General features: G+C 39.8%; 1 long non-coding RNA gene across 4 annotated transcripts; it reads right to left on the bottom strand.

Moving 5' to 3' along the window:
* LOC310896241 lies at positions 1-6,784 on the bottom strand. 4 transcript variants are annotated; one of them, XR_014581298.1, is made up of 4 exons: positions 6,110-6,784; positions 4,578-5,657; positions 4,413-4,478; positions 1-2,970 (listed from the first exon to the last, which is right to left on the bottom strand). It is a non-coding gene; the product is annotated as an uncharacterized lncRNA (long non-coding RNA). The 4 variants fall into 4 exon arrangements; XR_014581299.1 differs by having other exon boundaries at positions 1-2,501; positions 4,413-5,657; XR_014581300.1 differs by having other exon boundaries at positions 4,413-5,657.
* Between the last annotated feature and the right edge of the window lie 4,385 nt (positions 6,785-11,169).

The raw sequence follows: 11,169 nt of genomic DNA on the forward strand, positions 1-11,169 counted from the left end.
ATTGTTAACATGGATATCTCATATATGGGAGATATAGCCAGGTCTAAAACTGAAAGCCTTTGCTAGAGAAATGAAAGGACTTTGTAATAGCTGATAGGTCCCATTTCATATTTCCAATATGAATCAATTTACTGCTAAAGAAAAACACCACATACAATTTCAGCATGTCAAGATATTTTATTTGATAATACATAAAAACAGATTGGCACAGATATCTGGATTCAGTTTAGGTTGGGGTTCAGTTTCAAAGTCACCTTAGATCTAGGTTTCAAGTTTTACAACAAAAAATTATTCCAAGTTGTTTGCATAATATTAAAACTTAAAAAAATACCATGTTCATGCCATTTTCAGATGCATTCAAATCTAAATAATAGTTGAGGTCAGTATAAAGTATTGACCCAGAATCAAACCCAGGGATTTGAATAAGATGCCCCAGAGATTCCTGCATCTAAGACAAATTCTGGAATACAAAACACACACATGGATTGACTTCTTTTTTTTTCCCCAGATGCTCAACCTGGAAGCATCATAAGAAATTAACTGACCAGTGCTCATCCAGCCCTTACAAAAGTAAGAAAATATAGGGGAAAAACAGAATGACTGCACAAATGAGCTCACATTTGGGACAGACCTTTTGGAAGGAGGAACATGCAACCTTCAGAGCACCTGGAGGCCAGGGGCTCAGAGGCTAGAAAGCAGCAGAGCACCATGCAGGCAACGCAGGCAGCACGAGGCCGAAAGCAGTTGCACTAATTTCTTAAATAATTTGGCATAGATGTACAGAATGAGTGAATTCAGAGTTTATTACATCTGCACCAACGTAAACAATGTTAGAGAAAATATTATAATGAAAGTTGGAAAACCTGGGGTTCCAGATCTCATCAGTCTTGCATTGCAATGGATCATAACACTGCAACGGTGAAAAAAAAATTATCCAGCAGGCTACTGCAGTCATTAAGGGTGCAGTTGTTTGTATGGGCAGTGCCTACCACTCAAAAATAAAATCAGCAGACAGCATCCCACTGGATCCTCACTGTCACATCAACTGTGAGTGATTCAACACAACAGCAGGTCTCTGTAACTGCCTGGCACATGCAGAACAGAATAAAAGGCTGACCCTCTCCAAGCTATTTGCAGCCTAAATCTGAAGCCTACACTTGCAAGTTGAGTGATTCTGCTGGCTCTTTCCCCCTTAAAGACCAGCTAAATTTGGCATTCGTACTGTGCATAAACAGATGACCCTGCGTTAAAAATGTGTAAATCTGTCATTGCTGTCTCCCTGGAAGGTTATTTCTGAAAAAAAAGTCATATGGAGAAAGACGTTTATGAAAAAGTTTCATGAAAGCAGGAAAATTATCAGGGGTTCAAATTACAGATTCCCCAGCAAAAAAGTCTTCTGTACTCTTCCAGGGACAGAAACATTACACAGACATCCTAGTCAGGCATACCTGTTATACTACCTGCATCTGAGCCGGATTTACAATAGTATGGGCTGCATGAGCTGTACCTGTGAGACTTTGAACATAAATACGCAGATGTTTGTGTGCTCCAAATGTCCAATCCACAAAACATGTACGACATCTTTCACTTTTTCATTTTTAATTTATTGAGTAGAATGTTCTATGGAAGCTGTATTCTTACCCTGCAAGCATATCACAGAAAAATGAAGATATTTTTCTGTCAATGAAAGATATGTCTCCTAATGCAAAGGGAATTCCACTTATAATTGACAAAGAGTGAAAATTGGCAGAATTAGCTGCAGAAATTGGCAGTTGGAACATAAATTGATTACGATGCTTGTAAATGTAGCTTATCTATATAAAAGCCTTTTACTTGGGATGATCTTGCCATGTTTGCTAATTGATAGACAGGAATCATTTCATGTGCAAAAGCACTACTGCTTCTGGAACAGAAAATTTGTTCAATGTGATTACTTTATTAAACTTCATATCGGGATGGAAAGATAGCTGTGCTGTGCTCTTCAACCACAGAGCAATTTCAGGGTAATCACCAGGGTTTTACCCAACATCTGAAATCTTTACATGTATTCCTGAGGACTGTTAAGTGTTATATAAAGACAGGGCTCCTGTTTTATGCTGCAGGCAGAATGCAATGCAAAATAAAGCTTGCTACGTACAAGTGTTCAATATTCAGATTATGGAGCAATTTATCCAGTTACCAATCAGCTTCCTGTAGCAAAAGAGTTTTTCATTCAGGATTTCAAAAGCTCAGGCAAAATCACAAATCATCCCAAGAGGTAAGTCATCAAGCATTTTATAGATGGCATTTAATAGAACACTGTTTAAAATTTACAGAAAGACCTCCAGCTTTAAAGTATAATCATCTGGGAAGTTTGTTCTATTCATAGTACACACACAATGTTGTAAAGCTATTCTCACAGAATAGCCTGTAGCGTTAACAATATACTCTTCTTTAAAGTTAAAAAAAAAAAGTAGAAAAATCATTTTGTAATCTGCTTGAAGACTTACTGTGTTCGAGGACTGGGAAAAAAAAAAAAAAAGAACTTGTTTCACACATACTCTTTGGAATACACGAACCACAAAATATACAATTAATAATATGATCCAACATCAGAGTGTTGTCATTTGCATAATTTACAAACCCAAAGAGCTCCCAGAAATCCCCTCTGGTTTACAATAAGCCTCTAATTAGTTAAAGGAAAAAAAAAAAAAAGGAAAAAAAAAAAAGGAACTGCACTGAGGCAAATACAAAACACTTGGACAAGAGCAACATTTATAAGTAGCAAAGCATAGCACTTTTAAAGTAGATTATTCTTGGCTCTGCTTGCAGACGGGTTTTATTGTGCCCCACCTGCACACTGGTACTTGCTAGTCTCATTGTTCTCTGGCTAAAGTATTTCCATTGTCATTTTTTGTTGTTCCCATGCTGTCCCCTGTGCTTTTTCGGGGAACCTCTTCTGCCTCTTGCTGGCTGCCTTTTTGTTTTCACCTACAAAGACGTATAAAAATTCATTCCCAGACTGAGTTCCCTCAAGTAGCTGCAATGCACTATTGTTCGTTTCTTGAAACACTTTACCTATCTAAATTTAGGATTTATTTCTTCCCTCGAGCATTCTGCCACTAAGCTCTATAGCTGTGGCTTTAGCACCTCTACTGGCAACTGTATGATGCAGCAGTCTCGCAATCTTTTTGTAACTGCAGTTTTGTTTTTATACCTTTTTTTCTGTGCCTTGTTTTGCGCATGCTACCCCTCTCTTTCCTGTATTTCCTCCTATTATGTCTCCTTACTTTTGGACGTGCTGCTTCTGATGCCACATGGCCTTTCTTTACAGCTTTTAAACTGTAAACCTTTTTCCTCTATCATCTCCATTGTCTTACTCCTTCCCTACCCTTTACATTTCTTCTCTCCCTCCCCACATATCTGTAGACAGATGTTATTTTCTTCTTTTAAAATGACTTCCTTTGTTTAGCAATATGCTTCCCCTTTTGTAAGAGATCATCTGGCCTCTCAGGCAGTACAAGAGGAGCTGCTGCTCCAGTACTTTCAATTAAGTGAACACTACCATGAATCATGCAGTCCTTGAGAGAGCAGTCATCTCTTGCTGTTCGAAGAGGATTGCGAAATAAAAAGATATGCATGGGACCACTGCAAGACTACATGCACCCTAAAGCCTGTGGTGTATGCTCGCTGGTCTTTCCATGTGGACTTCTTCAGAAGTGGCGATCCATCAGGGAGATAGCCCAGACCCAGCTAAGGAATTGGCAACAGCCCAACTACAAAATGTCTTCACACAAACAGCGTTTTCAGGAAAACTGACATCAGAGTTAACCAGGAATCAGCAATACAATACCTGAGATTTTGTGAACAGTCCAGTAACATTAGAAAATGGGTGTTCTGCCGGCAGTACTTTCATACCAGCTCAGTCAGAAAGGACATTATTTGTATCCTTTGTGTTTGTACTGAACCACAAGAAGCCGAAACAAGTTAACAACCAAGCTCAACTGTGACAGTCAAGCGTGTGAACACATCACGGAAAAATTTGAACTCCAGGGTTGGGTCTATTCAAATAGACAACGTGCAGAAGCAGCGTGGCGGCAACGGCCATGACACAAGTTTTTAAAATAAAATATTGCCTTCCTGAATTTCTCTCATTAGACCATACTCCCTTCTAGCACATAATGCCTTTATCTTTCAAAATGATTACAATTTGCCACAGCTGATGGATTTTTTAAAACCCACAATGGGTAATTGTTGCCAAAATTTACTACTATAAACAGTCTGTTCAAGCCAGCATGTGGTAAGCTGGCAAAGCAAAGGAATAAAGTGAAAAGATAGTCCGTGCTGCTGGCATAGAAAACTCACTTGTTTTCCTTAGTGATTTGTTACAGTGGTTGAGAAAAACTGAAATACTGGACAAAGTATTTACCTACCTTACACTAAAATCTGTATATTGGAGTTGAAACATCTCTTTAGCTGCTAACCTTTCCTTCACGGACCTGGAGGTTTGAAAACAGGATTTGCATGATGTTAAATAGAATAATGCATGTATCTCGTGAGACAGGGTTAGGCAAGAAAAGCATAATTTACATCACAACCTTTGCATCCAAAACTGCAAGGTAATCTAAACAGGGAAGAGATATACAAGTCGTCCTTCATTTCTGCTTCTTTAGCTTCACTACCTTCAGTGCCTCTTAGCATTCAGACCTTTAATTTGGAACAAATGGTATTTCCTGGAGGAATTCTAGTTAAGCCATGTAAATTATAAGACAGCTACAGATGCAGACTGGGACTGCGGAACAGTCTTTTCCTTTGGGGAGTAGTTTCACAATGATATTTTCATGGTTTTTTACTATTTGTTGTTCAGTGCTACTCATCAAAAATGTATCTGCCTCTCTAGAAAATCAGCCCTGGATCGTAAAAATAAACTGTTTTTTGTTCATTTATAGCTCAGATTAGGATGATAAACGGGGAACTTCTGCAGTTTACTCAGTTGTTATATCAATAATGCTCAACAGGTATCGCTTACTTCAGCATAGCCCAAGTACACAGGTGTACCATCTCATCGTCAATTTTCAGAGCAGATGTCCAATATATTGCCTGCTCATTTTTTCTCTCTTTTTTTTTCTTTTTTTTATCTTTGGTGATAAAATGTGTACTGGGACAAGTTAATGAGAATTTTCTCTGACTTCCTGACAGCTAGTTTCCTCATTATCCTGTGAGCACTTCTAGAAAAACCATATACAATAGGCTGCTAAGAAAGTTTCAGCCTTGGTCTTGTCCACCCAAGACCTATGAGACGCTGTTGCCTCTGGCTCCAACCATGTCTTCCTCTGGCATAAGAAGGTGCTGCAGGTCTCTGCTGGGAGCTGGAACACTGAGGTCAGTCTCATGGCCAAAACATTGTCCAACGATTTCTTCTGAGGCCCCGGGTTAACTCATTTATGTTTGTTCTCATTTTTTCGTTGTAATTCAATGTTAATTGGTTTTCACTATTTCTGTAAAGAATGCTGAGGTTTGTTTTCCTGTATTTATGGATCTTTGAAGAACCAAAATCCTCTGCTTCCAAGCAATGAAGGATACTCTTGATGCTGATGAAAAAAACGAAAATATGTTTATACTACAGGATGGTCTGAAAGCTTCAAAACCGTAAAACTTCTGGCTCGTTTACTGCTCTCCTAAAAAAGCAAAAAGATGACCAAACAGATTATTTATATTAAATAAAAAATAAATAAGTAAAAAACAAAAGCAAAACTTTTTGGTCTAAGAGCTTCTTTGCCAAGTTTCAATCTAAAATTATTTTTATGGCTAAGTTATAAATTGCTTAAAAATGGGGTTTATAATGGAAATGGTGACAGACTTAACTATGGCGGCACTAGCAGGCGCCAGCATAATTACAGTCTTCTCAAGACATAACTTATTACAGGCTACGCAGCAGAGCCAGTATTTTGTATTTTAATTAAGAAACCTGGATTTTGTTTGTAATAATTGACTGTTAAGCTGCCCCTCTTGCCAGGACACCCTTGTAAAAGAGACTCTTGCCTGTAGTAGTCTTTCTTTGTTAAATATTTTAAATAAATTTTATACTGTTGACTGGAAGATCGCATGCATTTTATAGGTCATTACTAACTGTCTTTTGGTGACTTCAGATGCTCTATATTTTTTAATGGAGACTTTTGTCCCTCTCATCTGTGACCAGAAAAGGTTTACAGGACCAGAAAACGTTTGCAGCTGAAGTTTCCGAAGATCGCAGTGCTGCAGGACCCGCGCAATCTGCCTCGACCTGCAGCGCTCAGGACGCGGCCAAGATGGCGCCCGCACCGCCCTATATCCCCCCGCTGCCACTCGGCGCACCGGGGTATGGCACCGCCTCAGGGGGCGACTTCCGGGGCCCCGCCGCTGCTTGCGCTGCCTGCACTGCCTGCGCTGCCCGGGCTGCCCGCACCCGGCGACTTCCGGTTGGGATGGGACAGGATGCGCCCGCTCCCTGCTGCCACCTGCTGGGGCCACAGACACGGCCACAGCCACAGCCCTCGGCCCGCGCCCCGGCTCGGTTGCTCTGCGGCCGGTGGCACGAACGGGCTCCCTCCTGTCTCACAGAGGGGCTTCACGTTTGGTTTAGGTTCAGTTGGAGCGGGTATTGCTCCGTGGCAAACGGCAGCAGCTCTGTACGTGCGCGCTGCCGAGTTGTGACAGGAAAGCTGCGCTGGCAGTGAGATGCTCAGTGACGTGCCCAAAATTAAGCAGGTCACACCACTTGTGCCATTTAACCACTTGTGCCATTTAACGTCCTGCAGTATTAACGCCCCCCCCCCCCCCCCCCCAAATGAGATAAATGGAAGTGTGTAACTTTTTTACCTGAAAAAAAAAACAAAACAAAAAAAAAAAAACTGAAGCAGTTCTAAATATATTTCTCAACATCTTTTTGCTATGCTTGAATTGCAGTGGGTATGGTGAAGGCTCGGCTAGAAGCATTGCTCACAGCTCCTTTATTTCTCTCCTCTTGGCCTCAGAACGAGATTATTCCAACAAACTCTATTCAGTCATTTTCCCCCAGGGGCCATCTACCAACCGGAGAGATTATCAAAGTTAATTATGTCACTTCCTTGCTTCTCTCCAACAAGCTCCCAGGCTAAGAAAAAGAGATAAAGGAGTTACCAGCAGATCTCTCCCTGCTTCCTCCTACAGGAGTTTTGCCTCCTGCCAAGAGGACCTTCAACGAGTCTTTGCTGCCTTTGTATCTTGCAAGTGGAGCATGGGGGAAAAAGCAAAGGAGATAATCTACCAGTACAAGCTTTGGAAAAAAAAATAAAATCAAAATTAAAATTAACAAGAAAACAGTTGCACTGTCTTGTGATTTTCTTTCAGGTCCTGATACAGCTATTGGTATTACATTACCAAAGAGTTGTAATTATGTCCAAACAGCTGAATGAAAATGGAAATACAGTGTTTGTTTTTATTTTGTGTCCTTGGAGAACAAATGCAAAGTGGAGAGAAATTTAAGGGAGAAAAACAGCAAGAAAGTCCGCAGAAAATGCACAGAAATTATACCGCGGGCCTTCCTCCAATATCTATATTTGAGGTTTCAAATATCTCAAGTATCACTCTTCACCAGCTATTTATTAGGTGACATTGATTTCAACTGTGTGAGGAAAAAAGGCTGGAAAATATGCTTCATTGATAAAGCTCAGGCAGAAAAACTGGTGAACAAGCAATAATCTAAGGGATGACTGGAAAGACTGGAGGGTCTGAGCCTTGGATGCCTGCAACCAGCCACGGTCCAATGAGGTCCCAAAGAACAGAAAAATCCAATTGATGCAGTGGTAGATCACTGTCTGGATGCTGACTCCCACTCTGCTTTTAATCATGGGAAAGAGAGAGGAGCTTTTAAGGTGAGATTTCAAACATGGCAGTGAGTCACCTCGCAGCCAGTTCCAGTCAGGGGCGCAGTGGGAGGGCAGCAGCAGCCACAGCCGGGGTGTCCTGGGAGGATGCACCCAGCGCTGCCTGAGCAGGACTGGAGGTGAGACCAAGGAAGGAGGGTGGGGTACAAACACAGGGATTTGGAAAAGACAATAGATTTGAGGACTGATGATGAAGAACTGCATGAACTGCTACTGTAGGTTCAGTTCTATAATATTTTGTTCCCCTTGGATGTATGCTAAAACACCTCTTGATCCTCGCGTATATTGCGCCACGCACAAAATGAGAGGGGCGAACGAACAGGCTGTGTGTGACAATGAAAAAGAAAGAAAACACCAGCTCCATCATCTGACTCCTTTATCCAAACTGACTAGACTGATTGCCTTGACATCATGTTTATCAGTTCCACATGTTTTTTGGTTTGGGGGCTTTTTTTAATTCCCAGCAAAGGATACCTACAAAGGTGAAAGCAGAAACCAGTAGAGTCCATCTCCTTAGAGGGTGTATTTGACCTCAGCAGCTTGTTATTTTCTGCTATAGAAGGGAAGTGAATAAGGCCTCTTTAAAACAGGAAAAAATGTGAAAAAGAAGATGTATTTCAGAAATAAAATTACAAAAGAAGGTGTAGCAGGAAAATCAAATAAAAAAGGATAATTCTGTCTTCTATGGTCAAGAGAAGGTCTATATACACAGGAGTCCTTGAAAACCAAAAGGTTTTCCTCTTCAAGTGTCTGGTAATTTGAACTTGAGTTATTGTCAAGATTTAGTCTATTCAAGAACAGAAGAGAGATAATGAAAAATACCATGGGGAGTGTTTGGTAGAAACCAGAATTAGTTATCAGTCTCACAAGAATGATATGCAAACAGGAAACTAATGAAGCTAAATCTCTGCCACCAGATATCAATGACAGAAAAAAATATAACACATAGAATAAAAGATTAAGGCTTCTATTTGAAATAAAATACTGTTTTTATGAATTTGTTGAACAGAACTTTCTATACAACATATATAAGAGCTAAGAGCAACAGCTTCACTTTGTTTACCTAACAGGAAACCTTTTCTGTCTCATGTCATTGTGTAAATAAAAGGGTCATTAAATCTGAGATCTCCTCAGGAGCTGAGCAACAGGATTATGTAGTATCATTAGCAATTGTAAATCTGTGTGCAGGTTCTGCTGCAGCCCTCCATTTGTTCTCCAAACGAAATGTGGAGCATGATTACTCCTCAGCTGGAATTATTCTGGTGACTTCTGTCATAACAGTGGAATGATAGAAAACGTTGGCCAAATCATGCAGCCTGTAGTCAGGCAGTGCACCTAATTAAGTCAGTGGGAGATTTTTCCTTCATGCTAACTGTGGAAATTGGCCCGGTTTCTTTATCCACTCACAGATCAGGATCCCTGTCTTCTTTGTGCAGCACTGGCAGATGGTTTGAACACTGTCTGGCTGCTCAGTGTGATAACAGTCCAGTCGATGATGTACCAACTCTATCCTGCATAGGGATGGCTCGTCCTGACTAGGATTTAAAGGTGAGTATTACAGTGTGCGAGCAAACTCATTCTAGCTAGCAGTAAAATGTACTCTGGCAGAGTTCCAGCAGAGCACTTAATCATATGCTTATCAGTTAAAAGGATGACTCAAATACTTCAGATTATGAACACGCTTTTATGCCCTGTTGCATCACACCCAGAATGTCTGCACCGTTAGCCTGTATTAATATTAACCAGAGACTAAAAGAGATGAAATGGGAAAGTGGGGTTTATAGTGAACTGAAATTCCAAACACTACAGCACACAACTGTGATATTTTGATCCTACTAATATTTTTCAAATGGTTTGTACAACCACCTGTATAACAGATGAGATCTTTGATTAGAAACTTAAGTCTCTGGTCTTCAGAGGAGTATTAATATATATATATATATTTAATAACTTTGCTTTTAAGTCATCCTAAACCATCCCACTTATATTTAAATTGGTGTAATCAGTGTTTCAGCTTCCCAAGATGGATAGGAACATCCTAAGGTCTTTCCTTTTTCTGAAATTTCTTTTTCTTGCTATGGATGACAGAGTATTAAAAAAATCAGAAACTCTTGTAATTGCATAACATAGTCCCAGCTGTGAATGGGTGATGACCAAGTGAGGTTATCAACAGTGCTACTGATCAGGCATGAGTCTGGCACATTTTTTTTTTTTCCAACCACACGCACATTTTGCCTTCTGAACCACAGGCATGCCCTGCTTTTACACTCTGACCTGCTTCTAATGAATTAATACAAAAGCCTGAGTAAGGTTTATACAATGAAGTAATAAAGAACTAAATACTTACTATGAATTATATAAAATAAATTGATTTTCACTTACTGTGTTATTTGTTGAAAGGTAATAAAGGGAATGCATCAGTTCCAGATAACTTCAGGGATTAAGTCTCAAAAGACAGTGATTGCACTCATTTCAAGTTGCAGAAATGCATACACAAACTAGAAATAATGATAAATATTTGGAAAAATACTTCAAATGAGAGAGAATCAGAAGTCTGGTAAAGCAGAAGTAGGACAGCAAAAAAGGGAAGGACTCCAAGGACTCCTAAATGAGATGATATTGCATAGAAAGTTTTTCATTGCAGCTCAAGAAAATACAAGGGAAGTCTGGTCATGTAAAGAATTGTTCAGTGTAAGCTTCTCAGGAAAAAAAAAAAAAAAAAGAGTTGATATTTTGACCCAAATCTTTGCAGTTGCTACCACTCTGTTAATCTTTAGGTTAAAAATGGATATTTTTTACATCCCTGAAAACAAGGAAAGTTAGCAATAACTTGTAAAAACAAGTCCCCATTGTCATTGTTAATGGTAGTATGAGGCAGATACTAATGAGAGTGAGTTCACTCCCATGCCCAGCAGACTTATTTATCAAAAGAGCCGAGTAAAAGCAAAGACACCCCCACACAATCTTAATTAGCCCAATCAATGACAAGTGAAAAAATAGCAGTTGGTTTTCACATGACATTCATACTTCTGAATAAAGTTTGCACGTACACCATCACTTGCATTTCCTATTTTACCTCCCTTTTACAGCAATATGAAATACCTGCCATTTCATTTAGATGATTACTAGCTAACTAGAACAGTTGACACACATTGCCCATTACTTACATCTCTTCTTATTTCACAGAGGTGGCTTCAACTCGAAACTGATCTCTGTTTCCCCTGACTTCATTACGATGCCAAATATGGTTTGACAGAAACAATCCAGTTCCCTGCTGGTGACTAAG

This window comes from Anser anser (assembly GCF_964211835.1).
Source record: "Anser anser genome assembly, chromosome: 3".
Taxonomy (NCBI): Eukaryota; Metazoa; Chordata; class Aves; order Anseriformes; family Anatidae; genus Anser; species Anser anser.